Here is a 21,616-nt window from a genome sequence, read left to right as displayed (position 1 = left end):
CTGTAAGTTCGAAGTCAGTTCTAAATGTGACAATAGGTCAACAATTGACAACGACATATCTAGTATATACATACATACACTGACCTACATTGGTAGCTATAACATACTATTGTCTTTATTCCGTAATAATCTGGAGTATTATCGTGGTACTATATAGATACCGAATGCATAAGGGGAGATTATACGTTACCGATCCAGTGTGATAATTCCCAATTCTTTTAAAGTTGTATATAATCATTAAGAACATGAGTAATATATCCAATCTGCTGCATATGAAGACATCTCACATTCATTTGAAATATGAACAACTAGTAGAAACAATATTTTATATCACCTTAATGTTCGCTCTGTATAAAGGCGTAACACCCTGCCATTTGCGTGTTGAATACTTTATTTTAAACAGGTTACTTACGTAGAGAAACTATTTGAAGATTTTTCGTAGCAAATAATACTAAACAATAAAATATGCCAACTGGGTTCCTGAGTACTCCATACAAAGTCAATCAATACTGCTAACAAACGAAGGCTTGGATATTCATCTCGTACATGTGTATGGGTGAACCAATGTTTTTTTAACATTTAAAAATATCCATTTGGTTATGGATCTCCTCCATTTGTAGTCATGTACTCTTCAATACAAATTACTTCAGTTAAATGCCACATTAACAGATTAGCAGAACATACTATGCTTAATCTCAATTTCGGAAATATGTTCATAGTTTCATGTCTTAGACCGGCTCCATCGGTCACCTCTAATCTCAATTTATCGCTTTCTTGAGTATTCAAATCCCTTTCATATGCTAAATATTTTGGCCACTAAAAATAAACATTGTGAAATGTGGAAAATGTGATTAAAGTATGAATACGGCCTTGTGCGCCGGTGCATATTGTCTTGACAAACTTTACTTGTACCAGGCCGTTTCTTTCGCTGAGCATTTATTACATTACAGTGTATGATTGTTAACGCAGACGAATTGGCATTGGAATAGGAGACTCTATAATAAACAGTCGTCTTATCAATATTGAATATTCAACGTTTTTGTACAAATGTGTAAATAAATAAATGTATTAATTGTTACCCAGAAACCTAAAACAATATAGTGCGTTCATGGTGTGCCATTGTACTTGCACTTTGCTGCTTCTTACGCAGAACGTTTATAACGTCGCATCGTATGACGTTTTAAAAATAGGAGCATAAATATTCAAGGCTGCCTTATTAATAAAGTAGAAGAGGTCATTGGGAAAAATGCTGAAGACTAGCTGCTATAATATTGATTCTTGTGGAACGTCTTTCTGGATGGTGTCACACTCACATGCAATTTGTCCAAGTTTGACCAGTTGTTTTCTGTTTGTTAGATAGCAGTGCATTAATGTAAATACTGGGGCTGAGAGACCATATACATTAAGCTTTTCTGTACGAGATCATAGGGCAGGCAGTCGAATGCTTTAAAGATGTCCAATAAAACTGCACCTTCATTTTTGTTCATGGGCATATTTCAGACTTTCACCGTTCTCAAAGGGTATTTTGACATCCATTATTTGTTATGAAAGCTGTCAGGAAAGGATGAAAAATGATACCAAAATGACTTATCAGTTGATCAAAAATGCCCCGTTCATATAACTCGTTCAAAAACATAAAGCAATTTCGATCTTAAATTTAAAATATTGACAATTTTCAGACACCTTCAATTTGGTTAAAACAATGTTAAGTGAGATTCACTACACAGAGTCAACTACCTTGCTCCGCTAAGCAGACAGTAAGTCAAACTAGCAACTAGTTCCTGCCTTCTCTTCAGCTGCAGTCTTTGCATTTGCTTACAGCGGTCAACGGGAGACAACTGTGATAATTATTGATGGATAAAATATCGTTCACATTTTAATGCTGTGTCTCCAGGCTGTTTCTTCTCTCAATTCCGTTTTCCGCCATGGAAGTCGGCTTACCCGAAATTTCGTAAACAATACAGTACTTCAGAAATAAAGATAAAGAAGTAACAAATGTGTATACCTAAAACACATGATTTTCCATATAAACAAAGTTATACATGTATTGCTAATGACTGAATTGAGACCAGAGAAAAATGGAACACACTTTATTATTTGCAATTGCTTTAAATGCGATTAATCAGCTTTTCATCCATGGGCAGATGTAACATATAACGTAATGAATCGACACACATGTTAAATGCATCACTCTGTTTTATGATCGTATGTACATATTCTTGTAATTGTCAACTTGATACGCCAATAAAAGCTTCAAATTAAAGTCAACTTTTTTGAAATTGGTCGTTGCCAAAATGCATCACATGTATCTAGCTATCGACATGTTAGTCTTGTCTTCGCCGGACATCTAATTACTATATCCTGCCAGGAAGAGCCCCATGTGACCTCCACATCAGGGACTTAGTTTGGGAAGTCTGCTTATATTCCTCTAACTGAAAAAGAAAATAATACACTTACGATTAAATCTGATGAAAAAAACTAATTCTTGAGCCCAACAAACTTAGTTAACTACAATGGTACTAAGGGTTTATGAATATACCAAGAATAAGAATACATCAATAATTCAATAAAACATACGAGGTAGTCGAAAATGCTAATAATAACAATGTTCAGGGGCACAAAGCAAGGACCCAAACGACAATGAACAAGACAGAAAGACTTGTGAACACCACATACACATAACAAATACCATAAATAGACCGCACAATATCGAACTTGTTTTACTCAAATGATTGGAATAACGCCTTGGAACAGTCAGTGAAACAAAAGTTCACAGGAGGCAGAGTCTAGTGGGGGCTTAACAGATCGAAAACTGATAGGCGGTTGCAACACTGCAACCACCTAATACATATCAGATGATAATGCACATCTATACCTGTGTGTCCTAAATATGCAGAATGTTTTCTACATATCAGACTAAGGGAGACAACTAAATAGCAGTTTAACACATCCGAAGTGTATCACAGTCAAACGCTGTATAGAAGCATTACGCTCCATCTCTCGGTCAATAAAATCAACATCATTGAGTAAACTGTACGTTTACATAGTTAACCATAACTTGTTACATTGAATTAGAAATATTATTTCCTATCAAATTGACATCTAGTTTTCATGCATACTCAATCTTGTGTGCATCCAAAAAAAAGCTGACAGTTTGATGTTGTCAATTTCTCTTCTCTAGAATGCTTAATAACACTGACATTGTTGATCCTAAAATACACTGTACTACACTGCTACAACAATACAAAGTAAGATAAACAAACTCTGGTCTTGTAACTGGAAAGACTGTTTTTCTTTGGACAAAGGGTACATATCAAGCTGTGACATATATTTCCTAGTGCCATTTTAAAACCAATGAAAGTCTTATGAATTATCAGCACCAACACTATTAACGTTGAGGTACATGATATATACTTCTTCAAGTGTAGCTGTATGATGTCAAGCAGTGACCTACCCGGTCATCTATCTGCATATCTGTTGAATGCCGAACATTCTGGAACAACATCCTGCCATGAAATGCCTCTGGTGACCTCAATATCAGGAATTGAGTGTGGGTCGTCTGCTCGTATAGGCAATCTGAATAAAAATAACATATTTAGTCTCAACAGTAGTTTAAACCAAGTTAATTAGAAAAGTTACATTGGATTATATATTAATTTCGAAGCCAGCATTTAGCGATATGTAAGTAAACATTAAGCAGTTTAAATCTACAATTAAACAAGTTGGTAGTTTAAATGACACCGGCATTTTGTTTTGTATATTCCCGTACATGTCAAATCTTACCATTACCAGCAACCAATATCTGCTTTTCTTATCTTGAGGTACACAATCAATATCAGTCTGAGGGAGGTAACTGCGATACCAAATAATACACTCATTTTTTTGTAAATGAAACTTGGTGTCTGGGTCCAAGGAATGTAATTGTTTTAGTGGTTTGACAAACGCCAGATGCTAGCTTACACTGACCTATGAACACCACATACACATAACAAACACCATAAATAGACCGCACAATATCGAACTTGTTTTACTCAAATGATGGGAATACCGCCTTGGAACAGTCCATGAAACAAAAGCTCACAGGAGGCAGAGTCAAGTGGGGGCTTAACAGATCGAAAACTACTAGACGATTGCAACACTGCAACAACCTAATACATATCAGATGATAATGTACATCTATACCTGTGTGGTCTAAATATGCAGAATATTCTCTACATATCAGACTAATGGAGACAACTGTAATAACAGTTTAACACATTCGAAGTGTATCACAGTCAAATGCTGTGTAGAAGCATTCCGCTCCATATCTCGGTCAATAAAATCAACATCATTAAGTAAACTGTGTGTTAACATAGTAAATCAAAACTTGTTGCATTGAATTGTTAACGTGTGTTCCCATCAAATTGACATCTAGTTTTCATGCATACTAAATCTTGTGTACATCCATAAAACAAAGCTGAAAGTTTGATATTGACAATTTCTCTTCTCTAGAATGCTTAATCACACTGACATTGTTGATCCTAAAATACACTATACTACTCTGCTACAACAATACCAAAGTAAGTTAAACAAACTCTGGTCTTGTAAATGGAAAGACTGTTTTTCTTTGACCAAGCTGTGACATATATTTCCTAATGCCATTTTAATACCAATGGAAGTCTTATGAATTATCAGCACCAACACTATTGACGTTGAGGTACATTATATATAATTCTTCAAGTGTAGCTGTATGATATCAGGCAGTGACTTACCCGGTCATCTCTATACATCTTTGTTGAATACCAACATCCTGAAACAACATCCTGCCATGAAATGCCTCTGGTGACCTCAATTTCAGGAATTGAGTGTGGGTCGTCTGTTCAAATAGCGATCTGAAGAACAATAACATATTCAGTCTTAACAGTAGCTTAAACCGAGTTATTTAGAAAAGTTACATTGGATTATATATTAATTATGAACCTAGCATTTAGCGTTATGTATGTAAACATTAAGCAGTTTAAATCTACAATTAAACAAGTTGGTAGTTTAAATGACACTGGCGTTTTGTTTTGTAAATCCCCGTACCTGTCAAATCTTACCACTACCAGCAACCAATATCTGCTTTCTTATATCTTCAGATACACAACCAATATCAGTCTAAGGGAGGCAACTGCGATACCAAATAATACACTAACCTTTTTGTAAATGAAACTTGGTGTCTGGGTCCAAGGAATGTAATTGTGTAAGTGGCTTGACAAAAGCCAGTTGCTAGCTTACACTGACCCATGAACACCACATACACATAAAAAAACACCATAAATAGACCGCACTATATTGAACTTACTTATTTTACTCAAATGATGGGAATATTGCCTTGGAACAGACAGTGAAACAAAGGTTCACAGGAGGCAGAGTCTAGTGGGGGCTTAACAGATCGAAAACTGCTAGAGGATTGCAACACTGCAACAATCTAATACATATCAGATGATAATGCACATCTATACCTGTGTGTCCTAAAAATGCAGAATATTCTCTACATATCAGACTAAGGGAGACAACTGTAATAACAGTTTAACACATTCGAAGTGTATCACAGTCAAATGCTGTGTAGAAGCATTCCGCTCCATCTCTCGGTCAATAAAATCAACATCATTGAGTAAACTGTGTGTTTACATAGTTAATCAAAACTTGTTGCATTGAATTATAAACGTGTGTTCCCATCAAATTGACATCTAGTTTTCATGTATACTAAATATTGTGTACATCCAAAAAACAAAGCTGAAAGTATGATGTTGACAATTTCTCTTCTTTATAATGCTTAATCACACTGACATTGTTGATCCTATAAAACACAATACTACACTGCTACAACAATACCAAAGTAAGTTAAACAAACTCTGGTCTTGTAAATGAAAAGACTGTTTGTCTTTGGACACAGGGTACATACCAATCTGTGACATATATTTCCTAATGCCATTTTAAAACCAATGGAAGTCTTATGAATTATCAGCACCAACACTATTAACGTTGAGGTACATTATATATACTTCTTCAAATGAAGCTCTATCAGCAACCAATATCTGATTTTCTTATATCTTCAGATACACAATCAATATCAGTCTAAGGGAGGCAGCTGCGATACCAAAAAATACACTGACCTTTTTGTAAATGAAACTTGGTGTCTGGGTCCAAGGAATGTAATTGTGTAAGTGGTTTGACAAAAATCAGTCGCTACTTAACAGAATAAAAGGGCTAAAAGATTTAAAAACGGCAAACACCTAATAAGTATCAGTTGATAATGAAAATCAATATTTTTGTGTCATAAATATGCAGAATATTATTTTATATTCAGACAATTGTAATTGCAGGTTAACACATCCGAAGATTTTGACTTTCAAAGGCTCTATTAAATGATTCCGCAACATCTCCTGGTCCATGAAGTCAACATCATTTAGTAAACTGTATGTTTACATAAATAATCATAACATATTGCTTTAAATAACATACGTTGTTTTGTAAAAGAATGTACCAACAATTTTTCTGTGACAAAGGATACACACAAAGTTATGACCTATTTTTGGTGTCATTTTAAAACTAATGGGAGTCGTATGTTTTTTCAGCACCAATAATATTAACGTTTCCTTACATTATCAATATTTCTTTAGGTGAAGCTGTATAATGTCAAGCTGTGACCTACCTAGCCATGTAGCTTTTGAATGCCGGCCAGCATAGAACAACATCCTGCAGGGAAATGCCTCTTTTGATTTCAATATCTTGGATTCAGTGCTGGTCGTATAGGTATATCTGAATGAAAACAAACAAAACAAGTTTAGTCTCAAAAGTTATTTAAACCAAGTAAAACAGTAAATATTAATTTGTCTAATGTTTTTCGGCACCCAGTAATACTTATTATCTAAGTTAACATCAATCATGTTCAAAGTTTAAATGACACTGTTTTTTTAAACAACAAAGTTTTAAAATACCTCATATTCAAATATTAATGACATCTGATGGTGGAAAATCATGAATCTGTCCTAACAGGTCTTTTTATTTTACATTTCTGTTATTTAAATCTAAATTTGATGTTGTCCATTTCCTAACCCCAGCTTTCTTTATCACGTTTTGAAAATACAATATAACTAAGTTGTGAAGATGAACTGAAGAAAAAATAATAAGCACAGCTTTGGTCAGAACATTATTTCAATTTTGTTAAAGTGTTAATGATATTTTCTAAATATTTAGATTCCTTTTTAATCTCATTAATTATATACAATTCTTAATAAATGACACTAAGGAGCAAATATTGACAAGATTAATAAAGTAAGTCAATAACATATCATACGCATGTTTTAAAAAAGGCCAGTTATTTGTCCGTGGACAAAGGATACACACCAATATCTGACTTATATCCTCTTGTGTCAAATTAAATTTTAAAACCGATGGGTCTTATGTATTTGAAGCAACAGTTATATTAACGTTTCGTAACATTAAGAATAAACTTTTAGGTGTAACTGTATGATGACATGCTGTGACCTAAATACGCTACCTACCCATCTATCTGCATTTCTGGTGAATTCAGGGCACCATAGAAAGGCCTCTTCTGACCTCAATATCAGGGATTCAGTGTGGGTCGTCTGCTCGTTTAGGCATAATATATCTGAAAAAAATATCCTGTTCAGTCTCAGAAGTAATGTACACCAAGTTATACTGAAAAGTAACTTTAGATTATATATCAACTTCGAACCCAGCATTAAACGTTGTTTTAGTATGCATTAAGCAGTTTAAATATTCAATAAAACAAGTTGGCAGTTAATAAGAGTCTTACGTATTTTCAGCACCAATAATATTAAAGTTTCGTAACATTACCAATATCTCTTCAGGTGTATCTGTATGGTGTCAAGCTCTGACCAATCTAGCCATCTATCTGCATTTCTTGTGAATGCCGGACATCCTAGAACAACATCCTGCCATGAAATTCCTCTTGTGATCTCAATATCAGGGATTGAGTGTAGGTCTTCTGCTCGTTAAGTCATATCTAAATGAAAATAACATATTCAGTCTCAACAGTAATTCAAACCAAGTTAAACAGATAAGTAACATTGGATTATATATCAAATTTGAATCCAGCATTAAGCGTTTGTTAGTATACATAAAGCAGTCTTAATCTACAATAACACAAGTAAGTTTAAATGACAACCGCTTTTTTGTTTGTTAATCCCCGTAAATGTCACATCTTACAAGCGATCAATATCGGCTGCTCTAATATCGTACGATAAGCAATAAACATCAGTCTAAGGGAGGCAACTACGATGCCAAAAAATTCACTTACCATTTGTAAATGCAACTGGGTGTCTGGTCCAAGAAATGTTATTGTGTAAGTGGTTAGAAAAAGACAGTCGCTAGCTTAACGGAATGAAAAGTGCTAGAAGATTGCAACACTACAGTCACCTAATAAGTATCAGTTAGTAATGTACATCAATACTTTTGTGTCATAAATATGCAGAATATTATTTTATAATCAGACTATTAAGGGAGACAACTGTAATTACAGGTTAACACATCCGATGATTGTGACATGCAAAGGCTCTATTAAAGCATTTCGCACCATCTCTCGGTCCATATAATCAACATCATTGAGTAATCTGTATGTTTACATAAATAATCATAACCTTTTGCTTTGAATAACACAAATGTGTTCCCATCAAATTGTCATCTACCTTTCATGAAAAGTAAATCGCGTGTACATCCAAAACTCAGTGATTTTAGCATCTAGAACAATATTGAAAAAATAATGTTCTCATGTTCTCTTCTCTAGAATGCTTAATCACACTATCTTTGCTAGACAATTAGTTCAACCTTAACTGCACTATACTACATTAAAACAGCTTTAGAAAAGCAAGTTATAACATAGGTTTGTTTTGTTAAGGATATACCAACTATTTGTCTGTGGACATAGGATACAAACCAAGTTATGACCCATTTTTCTTGGAGCAATTTGACAACCAATGGGAGTCTTATGTATTTTCCGCACAAATAATATTGACGTTTCGTAACATTATCAATATAACTTCACGTGTAGCTGTTTGATGTCGAAATGTGACCTACCTAGCCATCTATCTGCATCTCTTGTGATCTCAATATCTTGGATTCAGCGCGGGTCGTATAAGTATATCTGAATGAAAAGAATATATTTAGTCTCAAAATAAATTTAAACCAAGTAAAACAGAAAATTAATTTGAATTTTTGATATATTTCGGAACCTTTCATTACTTGTTTTGTAAATTTGCATATAGCAGGTTCAATATTTAATTGAACACCTTTAAATGACAACGGCATTTGAAACAACAAAGGTTTAAAATATCTCATATTCAAATATTAATGACATCTGATAGTGTAAAGTCATGAACCTTTTCTAACTGGTCGATAGTGGCCGTTCAAGTCATCGAGCTAAAGGATATTCTTTGTATTTTACAATTTTTTATTTAAATCTAAACCTGATGTTCGCAATTTCTTTACTCCAGAATGCTTAATCACATTTAGAAAATATAATAGAACTAAGAATTAAAGATAAACTTAAGAAAAAGGAGGATAAGCACAGCTTTGGTCAGCACATTATTCCAATTTGTTTAAGAGTTGATGATATAATTTAATAACTTTAAATGCCTGGTTAATCTCATTTGAAAGTTTTTCCTGTCAATCTGTTATTTAATATAGACAGAATTTCAATAATAATGGACATTGCAAGAATTACAGTATCTTTATACACACTTTTTAACAAATGTGACTTAGGAGCAAATATTGACCAGATACATAACGAAAGTCAATGACATAACATACGCATGCTTTATAAATGGGAAGACCGGCTATTTGCCCGTGGACATATGATACACACCAAGTTCTGACATATATATCCCCTGGTATCAAATGCAAGTTTTAGACCGATGGGCCTTATGTTTTAAAAGCACTATTAACTTTTCTGTATATTATGTATATACTTTCAGGTGTAGCTGTATGAAGTCGAGCTGTGGCCTGAATACACTACCTAGCCATCTATCTTCATTTCTGGTAAATGCAGGGTAACATAGAACGACATCCTGCCATGAAATGCTTCTTTTGACCTCAATATCAGGGATTCAGTGCGGGTCATCTGTTCGTATAGGAATATCTGAAAGAAAATAACCTATTCAGTCTGAGAAGTAATGCACACCAAATTATACAGAAAAGTTATTTTGGATTAGATATCCACTTCGAACCCAGCATTACGGGTTTTGTAAGTATACATTAAGCAGTTTAAATCTTCAATAAAACAAGATGGCAGTATAAATGACACCCGCTTTTTTGTTTGCAAATTCCAACAAATGTCAAATCAACCTATTTCTGCTTGTCTTAAATCTTTAGATCCACGATCAACATCAGTCTAAGGGAGACAACTGCAATGCCAGATAATGCACTAACTGTAATTGATTGATCAAACTGTCACACTCATTTATTTTGTCTTTTCATTTCGCAATTAAGTATGTCAACAACAAACATACATGTAAACCTGCAAAATATGTTTGACAACTTTAGTAATTAAGTATTACCTTCGACCAGAACTCATATTCTTTCAAATTATTAAGCATTTAAATGTCAAACATTTGACAAAATAGGTAATAATCGCTTAAATTCGCTCTAAAATGGGTTGGAACGAGTAACTGTTAGCTTTAATAATAAATGTTGGGTTACCGTGTAAAAACCTTGCCGAAGGCGATAATTGACGAGAGGTTTCAACAACACAACAAAAATTCATTTAATGAACATTATTAACTACATTATTTCCTAATAGAAAAGCAAAATGCTTAACGTGTATGCCAATGTCGTTAATGTCCTACCCCTGGAGAGTGCAGTAATAAGATTAATTTTTCAAATACCATTTATATAATCAGCAAAATAATATTAATATACCTCTCTGTCTTGCAATAATATCCGAGCATGACTGTAAGTTATAATAGCAGACGACATCTACCTTTGCTTCCGCCGGATCATGCCGGGCAAACCAGGACCGCATGATGCCAAAAAGCGCACCTTGTGACCATCAGATCAGGGAAACAATGTTGTCTGCCCGTATCTATCTTAAATAGGGGGTTTAAACTGAAAATGCAATCAAAAGACAAAATAATCTCCCCAACAAATATATAAACTAAGTGAAACAGGAAAGATGAAATTTAATATATACTGATTTAAACAGAAATGTTGCTAAGTATAATGAATCTGTTTAGGGCATGACATCGCATTTTAAACAGTTTTGGTTGTTAGATAGTGGTTTCGAATGCAGCTTTGTATAGTTATCCTGTTGTCCATATGCATTGCTTTGCCATCTGCCTGATTTTCTTGCAAATGTCAGAGAACTCAGGACCACATCCTACCAGGAGGTACCTCAGGTGATCTTAATTTCAGAGATTCAGTGTGAGTCGATTGCTCGTAATGACTGATCTTGAAAAAAGCAACATGTTCCTGAAACCATTCAGTCTAAAGAAACATGTAAGTTGATTAGGACTTTATTGTAAACGAATCCCTTTTATTAGTCATTTTGGTGGTCATTTAGCAGGTTTATGCTCAATATAATATAATTGCAGACACGAAAGAAGACACAAAATAGATGTCATTTCTTACTGCCACACATATCTGAGTTTTCTCAATTCTCTAAAAATCAATCAAAGGGAGACAACTGCAATGTGGGCTAAACATAGCCAATGCTCTTATCATTTCGATGCTGTTTCTGTAACATTTTAAAGTCTAAATTGTAAGATAATTGTAAAATATTACAAACTAAATGTTGTAAAACATCAAAAAAGAACGTGTCTAGTCTAGTTATTGCCAAATATCAGGCAGAAAACATGATATTTTGTACTTTCATTTGGTGATTTTTATGTAGAATGCCGTCATTTTTAGAAGCTCTGAATGCAGCTGTGCATTATTATCCTGCGATATATGGATTACCTAGCCATCTACCTGATATCCTGGCAACTCCGGACCACATCCTACCAGGAAGTACCTCAGGTGATCTCAAGTTTAGAGTTTCAGTGTATGACGAATTTTCTGAACATCTTCAATCTTCTGAGTCATCAACGAATTCAGGAAAAGAGAGACAACCATGAAGCCGCATTGATTGATCGATAAATGGTGTTCAATATTACCGCTAAAATATAAAAAATGAGAATCTTGTTTGGCAAATTAAATGATTAAGTATTACCGTCAACAACAATGATTGTCTTAATGACTTAACACGAAGCCAAAAGAACACTACAACAGTGATATCTAATTAGAACAATTTCTTGTATTATTTATTTCTTACACTCTATGCTGGCACAATTTATATACTCTAGGCATCTACCAATTATGTTAACTTGTAGAACTCTGTTCCATCTGATCCTTGTCTTGATTTTGTTTCACCAATACATGCTTGTCCTCAAACTGCAAGCCGTCGAATCAGCAGAAAGGGGATAACTGTGACGCCGGGTTTTCAGATTTTAGGATTGTATTGGCCGATTGTGTTTCTTAAGCATCTAAACACATTAGTCGGAGAATAAGCATTCGGCCCATGATTGCGTAAGATACATTTTACAACAGAAGTCCATTTCTATCTGCAATTTGAGTAGTTCGCACTTAATAACTTTACAGAATGTTTTCTTTGTAAATGAAATCATTCTTGAGTAACAAAACAATGACAAATGCAACAAGTAAATATCAGTTTCAACGTTTAGATCACAATGAACATTTGCTTACACTGGAATTTATTATGCTACACAAGGTAGATTTCATTTGTTTTAAAATTCCAGTAGATGTAAAAAGGTATTATTGCATTGAAATTCCATAGATTAAAAATGTTATTTAATGTAAAAGACACATTGCAGTGAGTCATCAATTATTATAAATGCACATAACATTTCCTTTATTGACATACTCATCTGGAAACTTACTATTTGTGGGAGAATGTTGATATACACCATTAGATAACTAAGACAACTGCATTGGAAAGTCCGAGATTTGCCCAACTCCAAAAGCACCCAGCTATTTGGTTGAAAACAAGACAGTTAACATTTGGAGATTTTATTTCCAACATACCACCTTATCGGCCTGTTAATAAAAGCACCAAAGATACTACTATTGTAGCAAGGTACAGTTTTAATTAGAATGATAACTCTTGGTAAAAATGCTAGTTGGTCTAACAGGCAAAATCTCCCTTTGATTATGGTTGTTAAACAGAAATGATTTTGCTGGAAAATAGTCATATGATCACTGGTTTTCATTGTGTGTAAAAATTGAATCATTAGGTCAGACATGTTTTATTTTTTTTATGTTTGTTATGTGATAATTCACACACAAGGGTCAGTATTTGTTTGCATGTCTGGTATTTTGTATTTGTAATGTTTTGGCATTTTTTTTGGAATGATTTATAGTTCAATCGGCTGTATTTATTTAGTTTGTTTCATAATTTCAGTTCAGAGTTGCTCTTTATAGTATAAATCCATAACACATGACTTTTTTGTATGTTTAGTTTATAGCTGATAATCAGCATTTCAATAACAAAGACACCGTTTGTGTGTGTGTGTGTGTGTGTGTGTGTGTGTGTGTGTGTGTGTGTGTGTGTGTGTGTGTGCGTGCGTGTGTGCGTGCGTGCGTGCGTGCGTGCGTGCGTGTTTGTGTGTGTGTGCGTGTGTGCGTGCGTGCGTGCATGTGTGCGGGCGTGCGTGAGAGAGAGAGAGAGAGAGAGAGAGAGAGAGAGAGAGAGAGAGAGAGAGAGAGAGAGAGAGAGAGAGAGAGAGAGCGGTTTAAGAGAGTTCAATTCCTTAAATTGGTAAGATCATTGTGAGGTGATGTTTTGTGTAAATGATATGTTTTGTGATCATTTGTCATATATGTATGTTTCAGGCATTTAATTAAATCTGCCATTGAAGAGGATTAAAATGTGCTATCTAATACCTTGAACTTCACACTATCAAAATCGTTCACAAGCTCAGTCATGTACCATTGACGTTAGTGTGAGAAAGTCATGTTTCCAAACTATTACAAGCAGTTAGACACGGGCTAAGAGCATTTTGACCAGAGTTATAAGTGTAAGCAATACTATTGCAATTGTAATTTAACTGAAAAAACCAGCTATGTTTCCACGAATCAAAGTTTTCCTTGTCTTCCAGCTGGAGCTTTCAGGATTAAATTATTTTGGTTGTCGAATATAATTACAGCAGAAATAGAAGTATTTTCATCTCAGTTTGTAATAAAATGCAACAATGACTTTATTTTTATTGACAACGACATTTACCTTTGCTTCTGGTTCATGCAGGACAACCAAAGACGGCCTTCTAAAAGGTCGCCCGTTGAGACCTACAGATCAGAAGCTTCCGTGCTGTCTGCATATATCCATCTTTAATGTATAATTTTTACTGAAAATGCAATGAGAAGACATTATATTTTCCTAAACAAATTTATTAACTTAGTTGATCAGAATAGTAACGTAGAATTATGAATCAAGTAAGGGCATGAATCCCCACATTAAGCCAATACTGGTGGAAATAAAGCAGAACCGAGCAAAATATTTAATTTTGATTGGAACTGTCAAGTTAGTCAAAATCTGTATAATCTGCACTAATGCTGTTATTCGAAAAACCTCGAAATGCAGGTTTTTTAAGCAATGCTGCGGTCCATATGCATTTCACGGCCATCCACCTGTGATTAAGTAAATGTCTGATATTCAGGATTTCATTCTTCAAGGTAGTGGCAAATGCGATGTCAAGTGTTTGGATTCAGGTTGTTGTGTTTGCTCGTACTCGTAGTGGTACTCCCTGGCACCATAAAACACGTTAATTAAACCTATTTCGTGCACGTTTAGCAGGTTCATGCTTTAGAAAATAAAATATTTGGGGCCAGAGTACCTAAGAAAGGTTTCTTGAAAGGGATGTTAGCAGTTTCAAGATTAAATGAAATGTAGTTGTTGTTTTGAATGGGACCGTCAATTAGGTAAAAAGTCTATGAATGCATATGAACTGATAATTTTCAGCCAGTCGCGAGCTGACCTGGCTTCACTACAATATCCTTCAAATGTTATAAGCTATAAATGTTGTATTTGCATCCAATACCTGCTTATCATTAGTTTAACATCAACCAAAGGGGGGCAACAGCTGTACCCTGTTGACATATCCTAGGCTGGTCGCATTTCGATATAGTTTCTTTAGCATGCAACCCGATCTGCAACATAAAAGCAAAGCTTCCATCTGATATATAGGGTATATGAGGACAGGACGCTCATCGCACGTCCTGTATCACGTCGAGTTTGATGTGTTAACGTGTATCCGTCGGTCGAGACGGATGCATGTTCATTAACCAAACAGGATGTCATACATGTCGTCAGTTGACGTCCTATTGTAATATTCCTTGTATTGTATGTCGCCTTTGATTATCTTAATGATTAATCGCACAGCTTTTAACGTAAAAAAAAGAAACTGAACTTAACACGACATTTTCTGAAAGTTCAATGACGGAAATGACGTCTTATATCAATTGTCTTAATGATTTGGGTAAAAGCCAATCATTAACTTGATTAAGATCACGTAAATGTATAGAAGCTTTATATATTAAAGTATCGTTGAAAACTACATTTTTCGAATGTTTGAAATAGTATATTAATCAGTTGTGAAACTTATAAATTTTTACAAGAATGCATTGTGTACAGCAATAAATGATACTAATATAGAAATAATCATTGTTTTGAACAAACTACATTATGCATAAAACTACATGAGAACATTTCACTGGAGGCATTCTCCTGATCAAGAAGCTTTATATATTAAAGTATCGTTGAAAACTACATTTTTCGAATGTTTGAAATAGTATATTAATCAGTTGTGAAACTTATAAATTTTTACAAGAATGCATTGTGTACAGCAATAAATGATACTAATATAGAAATAATCATTGTTTTGAACAAACTACATTATGCATAAAACTACATGAGAACATTTCACTGGAGGCATTCTCCTGATCAAGTGCTTTGAGTATGTTTGAGACATAGAGGCATGTTTCTCTAAACACAGTAATCGTTTAATATCTGGCTAAAAGGCTTTTCCCTGTCGTTTTTATTGTATGTTTATGAAATTTAATAGTGATGTACATGTTTATACTGTAATTGATTGTTGTAATATGTAAACATCTAAATAACTCTAGGGCTCAAATAAAGAGTAAATATATACTATTTTTGAAGAATGACGTTAACAAAAAATCTACAAAAAATACTAAATAGGCGGGTAGATTTGCATAATTCTTTATTATCTTAACTTACCTTTTCAATACAACACGTTTAAGATTATTTCCTCATTTCTAATCATCTGTATAAGTCTTTGTACATGATTTAGCTTTCAAAACACTCTTTATAATCCAGCTATTTAATTTAAATCCGATTAAAATTCATTGCGTCTGCAAATTAGCAAGTCTTACTAAAATTAAGTTCCTCACGATTTCTCAAACGTTTGTATTCAAATTGATATTAACTCAAAACTAATGAGCGTGTCCTGTGCTGAATTAAAAATAATACTTCATTTTAACTCTATTCTCCCTGCATGAGAAGTAAACACTCGACTATATAGTCGATGATCAATAGCTTCTTTATAAATACTGCACATTATTTTGTGTTAACGGGTTTCTCTTACACATCCGTGACCTTACCATGCGGTAAACATATAAACATATTTTGATTCCGGAAGGAAAATTAAAACGCTTCAAAATACAGTTTCATTTAGCTTTGAGTACAATGTTTTTCAAGAGTTAAATAAACTCCTTTCCAATATGCTATGGTGTTATTAGGAGGTCAATATTAACAAAGGAATACTTTTCAGGTGTCAATTAGATGTGTATACTTGTGCCGTTGTACACAATCAAAATAGATGTCCAAATTAGTTGTATCCTTAGTCTGTTTTTCATTTATTTATTTATTTAAAAGTGGATGCCATGTAAACAAAAGTTAAAGAACTCTTCGAAGCTGAATACCATTTTAGATCCTAGAGTTTCTTCCCTTGATATACTATAAAATATGTTTAGCTAGCCTTGCACCACGGCGTATTTAAGGACTGGCGCTAGTCTCGGGACTTCGTACAATCGTTGTAAAGAAGGTGCATTTTGAATACATTTATCAATAATGCATTTTAATAGGTATAACCCAGGGTTATAAACATGGCAATGTCCGGAGCAATCCGTAAGGCAACATTCACGGTTATTTACATGACATTTTTAGGGCAATTTCCAAGGCAACGCTTAGGTTTACATGGAAGGCAAAGTTTGTTGCAAATCCCAAGACAATCTCCAAGGTTATACGCATCGCAATGTTCTGAGTTATATACATGGCAAAGTCTAGGGGAATTCCAAAAGCAACACTCAGGGATATAAACATGAATACGACCAGAACAGTAACCAGAATGCAGTGGTTATAAAGAGTGCAGAGTCGAAGGCATTTCCAAATGCAACACGCAAAGTTTTATACAGAACAACATCCGTTGCAACACCTACGACAGCAAACGGGGTTATATACACATACTTTGTATTCATGACCTGGTCAGTCCTAGACAGTACCCAAAGTAACACCCAGGGCTATATGCATCGGCAACTTCCGGGAAGCTCCGAAGGCAGTAGTCACAGGTAAAAGCGTGACAATACCCTTGACAATTCTAACAGTAACGTCTCAATGTATAAACTTGGCAACGCTAGGGGCAGTTCCAAAGGTAAGTTACATACATGACAATGTCTGGGGTTCAATGGATGACAACGTCCGGGGCATGTTTCAAGGCAAACCCCTGTGCTTTATAAAGGGTTACGCCAGGGATAGCTTCTAAGCCAACATCTATGGCTATATCCTCACGGCAACATCCGAGGCGATTCCCACAGCAACGTCCAGATTTATATACATGGCAACGTCACGTGAAATTCTTAAGATATTGCCCATGGTTAAAGACAAGGCAACATCCAAGGCCATTCCCAACATACGTCAAATTGCATATGAAAGGCGGCATCAGGGGCACTCCTTAGCACATTTTAATGACATTATGATACAACTACATTGATCCATTTCGCACTTATATAATTTTTCAAGCAATTAATGAAGATATAATACTGAGAAATGTTTTATTCCTATTACAAATATATAGCTTACTATGTTTGTCCAAAATAAGATCCTATCATTCAAAGGCGTATAATAAAAAAAACAATAGGGAAACCAATACAGCCTTAGATGTAAGAAAGGACATACGGATACGGTTTACTCTTAGGGTAAAAACCTAAATGCCTGAAAAGGGAGGTGAGTGACTGTTTTGTATAGTTTTTGGCAGCACCAAACAATCGTAGTTTAAATAATATATATCACTTGAAGACTTTTGGTTTAATTGTTTACGCAATTAGATAAGTTTCGGGACATTTAAATGCAATACAACTAGGCAAAGAATAATGAAAAAAACAGAACTTTGTGATATTGTACAATGTACAGCTACAGGGACATGCCCGAAACGGTAAGAAGACCTTGTTTTGAGGCGCAATGTTTATGCCAATCAAGCACATAAACAACAAACTCGTAATGTATAAACCAACACAGACGGACCGCACATACATCAATATATATTTAGAGTACTGCTTTAAAAAATGTGCAAGAGGAGTTGCAGTAACAGATGTCTTCGCTGTCCGGCGCATTCCTGCAGTAAGTGATTAAGTGCATATTACTTTTTTATGTCTGAAAGTCGAAATACATGTATTTTAAATTTTGGCGTCAGCATTAACAGATCATTAAAAGGTCCTACCAAAGTTCCTATATTTTGATCATGGTGCATCAGGTCCGTTTGTTGAAAAAGGGTTGTTGTTTTTCCTCATGATTTTTTATTTATTTGCAGGTTAATTGTTATTAAATTATTTGTTTTCAGTCTTTGAACATGTATGTGAAAAGTGTTTATAAAACACATGCACAGGACACACGCACTAGCAATAACATAACAGCTTGTTAATAGATTGGTTCTGGTATTAAGCAAGCAAGTCAATTCAGAGGGTAAGTGTGGTCTAGCGGTATAGGTGACAACCTCTCACCTATGAGAATGTAGGCTTCAGTGGGTACTCTCTCGTAGCGTCTCAAAATTACCACCGGTAATAGATCCTACCCAGAAAGCATTTATCTTGTGATAACGACTAAAGTCAGCTTTCATCAAGAGCTGCATAATTAATATTAACTTAAAGTCTAGATTTTGCTTAAATATAGCTCAGTAGTAATTGAGGAATGTTCTAACACTGAGCACAAACTATAGATTTTGCTAAATCCATTCTTTATATCATTGTGATAGAGCCGCATCAGGAAGACAGTCAATAAAAATAACGGTACACTTTAAGAATGCACATACATATATATGACGACTTAAAGACGACTTTAAACACCTGTGACATAACACATGCAGGTGACGTTGCATGTAGTACTTATTTGAATATGCTACAGTTGACCATCATAAAAAATATATCTGAGGTCCAAGAGAAGTTGAAGCAAGTTTTAAACTCCGAGTGTACATATATGATTATTAAATTATTCACCGCCTGTTATCTTCAAAAATAGGACAATGAGAACGCCCCCCTTTACTGTTAGATGATATCAACAATGCAGTAACCACGGAAACACATAGTCATGATCCGGCCGTGTTCCCGGACAACAAATACCAGTAGAGCGTATCAGTAGGCGCAAAACGCTCATCATTCATTGCAAGAAAGAACAATAAATTCATATTATATGCACACGTTTATTGGCAGATGAACAGTTCTAACTTTAATTGCAAAACATTGTCGTCAATATAATAATACTTTTTGATATAATGTGTTGCTCAAATGAATGCATTTCCATTTATTAGTTCAGAAGAAGCGTAACTTTTAGAAACGTTGTGTTCAGTGAAACGTGAAAGAGTTACTATTAATAACCCAACCAAATTTAAAACACCAAGTTTTTTTCAATGTATGCATTAAATTTTACACAAGATTCTAAGAATAGAAATATACTGTCGAGAAAAACCTTTGGCCTTGCCTTCTATTGTTGAGTGGTGATGGAGTTAAGGGTAGTTATTACACATACATTTGCGTATACATTCAATAAATCAATTAATTGATCCCTGATGTCAGGGGTATCAACGCAAACCGTTTATACACTGTATAAGGAGACTGATTGCTGTCGGGTTTAGTCGGATGAAAGTCAAATGGCTAGTAATCGAGGATACTTTCACCACCATGTGACTTACTAGTGTAGTATAGTGACACCTGTTACTATTGTACATGAGCCTAACAAGTATGTCAATTCATGAGAAAACCCAGGTTGTTTCTATTTGGCGGCAATGCAAATCTTGAGCTAGAAAGTTCAAATCTATGTATTAAAAGATCGTTCTGATGAAAATGCGTATACCATCAGCAAATGAAAGGCTCATATCAAATCTGATTTAGTTTATATTGGGTGGTGTTATAGAGTTAGTACAAAATGTTATTGTCTTAGTGCCAAAAAGTAAATGGTGATTCTCTTGCACAACTTTCCCCGGGATTCAGAACAAAATTATGTTGTCCTTGCGAAATGTTGGTTGACATTTATGGAAAGGGAAATGTCCTATGAGTACGACAGATCTGTAATGGGACATGAAAATTATTTGACCGTTTGTAGAACTTTAAAAGATGTAAAATAAGTCAATTGTTCTACTCGTGTACACAAAATAAATGCAAAGTGATCCTACCTGACGCCTGTCGATGTGTCATTCTTCCCAAAACATATGTGAGTTTCCTGTGATGATAATGAACATGATCCTAGCTGTGATCCCAGTTAATCAAAAGGAACTGATACTGATTATGAAGGACTAATAAGTTATATTGTGGATAATTTATTCTGTTTGGCTGGTCTGCTGTCCTGATAAAAGCTGAAAGGATTTAAGAAGGCTTGGCTTGATCTTGAAATTGAACTATATATACTCTGAATGAGTTGGTAACAAAAATTAATAAATAGCAGGGTTGCATTGTATGGTGAAAACATAAACTTGATATCTTGATTTAAACTAGTTTAGTGTAAGGATTCTACAAGCATATGGGATAATACTAATTTTATTTTCAAATTTGCAGTATGAACTCTAGAAAGCAGTGTTATACCAAGTGGTAATGCTCTTTAATTTGCAGACATCATTAAGTTCCTGCAAACAGCTAACACCAAAAAGATCTGATGTAGCCATTAAACATAATTCACACTCTAGTCATACAGGGCGAATGGAGTCCAAGCCAACGATAAACATGACCATACACATAAAACTCTCCTACGCAGGGATATCCCTTTCCGAGCACTAGTTATATATACCAATACATACGAAAACATCTTAAATCGAGCTGTGCTGACACTTATTTATATTATATGTAGTTCAATCAAATTAAGTTCTTTACAGGGTTAAAAATTAAAACGTTTTCCAAACAAAAGAAAAATTAAACAGCCGATTTCATTTAGGCAGGAACTCGTTCATCATAAAAGGAAAGATACGATATCATATGAGCATTTTATAAGTACTAGAATAAAATTCCCGGTGAAATTCCATCCACAGGGTGAATGAGTAACGGAATATAGGGTTTGTCTGTC

General features: G+C 34.5%; 1 long non-coding RNA gene across 4 annotated transcripts; it reads right to left on the bottom strand.

Annotated features, from left to right (window-relative positions):
- Positions 1-1,914: 1,914 nt before the first annotated feature.
- LOC128240311 (uncharacterized) lies at positions 1,915-16,557 on the bottom strand. 4 transcript variants are annotated; one of them, XR_008262136.1, is made up of 15 exons: positions 16,295-16,557; positions 15,096-15,204; positions 14,282-14,402; positions 12,939-13,029; positions 12,353-12,602; positions 11,971-12,157; positions 10,924-11,109; positions 10,022-10,144; positions 9,085-9,151; positions 7,846-8,014; positions 7,530-7,636; positions 6,677-6,783; positions 4,752-4,871; positions 3,455-3,576; positions 1,915-2,432 (listed from the first exon to the last, which is right to left on the bottom strand). It is a non-coding gene; the product is annotated as an uncharacterized LOC128240311 (long non-coding RNA). The 4 variants fall into 4 exon arrangements; XR_008262135.1 differs by having other exon boundaries at positions 9,975-10,144; positions 10,985-11,109; XR_008262133.1 differs by having other exon boundaries at positions 10,985-11,109.
- Positions 16,558-21,616: the final 5,059 nt, after the last annotated feature.

This window comes from Mya arenaria, chromosome 7 (genome assembly GCF_026914265.1).
Source record: "Mya arenaria isolate MELC-2E11 chromosome 7, ASM2691426v1".
In the NCBI taxonomy this organism is placed as follows: domain Eukaryota; kingdom Metazoa; phylum Mollusca; class Bivalvia; order Myida; family Myidae; genus Mya; species Mya arenaria.
This window is presented reverse-complemented; position numbering and strand designations above follow the sequence as displayed.